This window comes from Orycteropus afer, unplaced genomic scaffold, assembly GCF_000298275.1.
Source record: "Orycteropus afer afer isolate SDZICR_OR568_19922 unplaced genomic scaffold, OryAfe1.0 scaffold00027, whole genome shotgun sequence".
Taxonomy (NCBI): Eukaryota; Metazoa; Chordata; class Mammalia; order Tubulidentata; family Orycteropodidae; genus Orycteropus; species Orycteropus afer.
Genome location: NW_006921614.1, coordinates 16,995,922 through 16,999,404, shown reverse-complemented (window position 1 = coordinate 16,999,404; position 3,483 = coordinate 16,995,922).

The window sequence follows — 3,483 nt, the reverse complement described above, 5'->3', positions numbered from 1 at the left end:
CAGTTGATGGACACCTAGGTTGTTTCCATCTTTTGGCTATTGTAAATAGTGCTGCAATGAACATGGGTGTACATGTGTCTGTTCTTGTCCTGGCTTTTACTTCTTTAGGATATATACCAAGTAATGGAATGGCTGGGTTAAAATTGTGTTTCTAATTCCAACTTGTTAAGGAATCACCATACTGCTTTCCACAGTGGTTATACCATTTTGACAGTCCCACCAGCAGTACATGAAAGTCCTAATCTCTCCACATCATTGCCAGCATTTGTAAATTTCTGTCTTGTTGAACTTTGCTACTAGTGCTGGGGTGAGATGGTATCTCATTGTTATTTTGATTTGTATCTCTCTAATGGCTAATGATAGTGAGCATTTCTTCATGTGTTTGTTGGCTGCCTGAATATCCTCTTGGTGAAGTATCTAGTCATGTCTTCTGCCCATTTTTTTAATTGAATTATTGTCGTTTTGTTGTTAAGGTGTTGGAGTTTTCTATAAATTCCAGAGATAAGTCCATTGCCAGATATGTCATTGCCAAATATTTTATCCCAAACTGTAGTTTCTCTTTTTACTCTTTTGGAGAAGTCCTTGGAAACACATAAAAATTTAATTTTTAGAAGGTCCCATTCATCTAGTTTCTCTTCTGTTCTTTGTGCCTTTTGAGTTATACTTGATAGTCTATTTATGCCATATATTGGGGCCCCTAAGTTTGCCCCTAGTTTTTCCTTGAGGAACTTTATAGTTTTAGGTTTCACATTTTAGTCTTTGATCCATCTGTAGTTAGTTTTTGTGTATGGTGTGAGGACAGATCTTGTTTCATTTTTCTGCAAATATATATCCAGTTTTGCCAGCACCAATTATTAAACAATCATTCTCTTTGCCATTTAATGGATTTTGACCCTTTGTCAAAGATCAGTTGACCATAGGACAATGGAACTATTTCTGGGTTTTCAATTCTATTCCATTGATCTATGTGTCTGTCATTGTATCAATACCAGGCAGAGGTGACTACTGTGGCTGTATAATAGGTTTTGAGGTCCGGCAGTGTGAGACCTCCTACTTTGTTTTTCTTCTTCTTCAATAATGCTTTGCTTATCTGAGGTCTCTTTCCTTTCCATATAAAGTTAGTCATTGGTTTTTCCACACCTTTAAAGAATGTCAGTGAGATCTGGATTGGGATTGCATTGAATGTATAGATTGCTTTGGGTAGAATAGACATTTTCACAATGTTCAATCTTCCTATCCATGAGCATGGTATGTTCTTCCATTTATGTAGATCTCTTATGGTTTCTTGAAATAGTTTTTCACAGTTTTCTTTGTATAGGTCTTTTGTGTCCCTGGTAAGATTCATTCCCAAGTATTTTATTATATTTGGTAGCTAATGTAAATGGTATTTATTTATTTATTTTCAGCAATCTCTTTGCTGGTGTAGAGCAATCCAGCTGATTTTTGGATGTTGATCTTATAGCCTGCCACAATGCTAAGTCTCTCAATTAGTTCCAGTAGGTTTTTGACTGAGTCTCTTGGGTTTTCTAGGTATAGGATCATATCCTCAGCAAACAGGGATAGTTTGACTTCTTCCTTACCAGTTTGGATGTTTTGATTTCCCTTTCTTGCCTTATTGCTCTGGCTAGGACTTCCAATACAATGTTGAATAGAAGTGGTGATAGAGGGCATCCTTGTCTGGTTCCTGTTTGCAAGGGGAATCATTTCAGTCTCTCTCCATTGGGAACAATGTTGGCTGTTGGTTTTGCATAAATGCCCTTTATTATGTTGAGGAATATCCCTTCTATTCCTATTTTGTTGAGAGTTTTTATCAAGAATGAGTGTTGGATTCTATCAAATGCCTTTTCTGCATTGACTGATATGATCATGTGGTTCTTTTTCTTAGTTTTGTTTATGTGGTGGATGATGTTGATTGTTTTTCTAAACTTGAACCATCCTTGCATACCTGATATGAACCTACTTGGTCATAATGAATGATTTTCTTGATATGTTGTTGGAGTCTGTTAGCTAGGATGCTGTTGAAGATTTTTGCATCTATATTCATGAGAGATATTGGTCTGTAGTTTTCCTTTTGAGTGATGTCTTTGCCTGGTTTGGGTATCAAGGTTATGTTTACTTCATACAATGAATTAGGGAGAATTTCATCCTTTTCTGTGTTCTGGAATAGTTTGAGTAGGATTGGTGTCATTTCTTCTGTGAATGTTTGGTAGAATTCTTTGATGAAACTGTGTGGGCCAGGATCTTTTTTTGTTGGTAATTTTTTGATGACCTGTTCAATTTCTTATTTTGTTACAGATCTATTCAACTTTTCCACATCAGTCTGTGTTTGTATAGGTAAGTGGTGTGTTTCTAGAAATCTGTCCATTTCTTCCAGATTTTCAAATTTGTTGGAGTACAGTTCTTCATCATATCCTGATATTATCCTTTTTATTTCAGTTGGTTCTGTTGTGATATTGCCCATTTCATTTTTCATTCATGTTATTTGTATTGTCTCCCTCTTTTCCTTTGTTGAATTTGCCAGTGGTTTGTCAATATTATTAATCTTTTCAAAAAACCAACTTCTGGTCTTGTTGATTTTTTTCTATTGTCTTTCTATTTTCTATGTCATTGATTTCCGCTTGAGTCTTTATTTCCTTTCTTCTGGTGACTATAGACGTTTCTTGCTGTTCTTTTTCTAATTGTTAGAGATGTTGGTTTAAAGTGTTGATTTTGGCTCACTCTTCTTTTTTGATGTGTGCATTTATTGCTATAAATTGGTTTCTGATCACTGCTTTTGCTGTGTCACAATGAGTTTGGTATGTTGTGTTATCATTCTCTTTTGATTCAAGGAATTTTTGAATTTCATTTCTATTTCTTCTCTTACCCAGTCTTTCTTAAGGAGTTTTTCTGTTTCCATGTGTTTGCTCTTTTTCCTTGATCTTCCATTGTTGATTTCTAATTTGGTAGCATTGTGATCTGAGAAGATGCTTTACAGTATTTCAGTGTTTTAAAATTTATTAAGGCTTGCTTTATGGCCTAACATATGGTTTATCATGGAGAATATTCCATGTGCACTGGAAAAGAATGTATATTGTGCTGTTGTTGGGTGAAATACTCGGTAGATCTCTGTATGTTCGTTAGTGGATTGTATTATTGTTTAGGTTTTCTGCATCTTTGTTGAGTTTCTTTCTAGTTGTTCTATCTTTCATTGAAAATGGTGTATTAAAGTCTCCCACTATGACTGTGAAGTCATCTATTTGCCTTTTCAACTCTTTTAAGGTCTGATTTATGTATTTTGGGGTCTTTCATTGGGTCCATAGGTATTTATTGTGGTTATATCTTCTTCTTCAATTGATCCTTCAATCATTTTATGATTTCCTTCCTTGTCTCATATGATGGCTTTTTTCTTAAAGTTAATTTGATCAGAAATTAATCTTGCCACTCCTGCCCTTTTGTGGTTGTAATTTGCTTGATATCTTTTTCCAACCTTTGATTTTTAGTCTA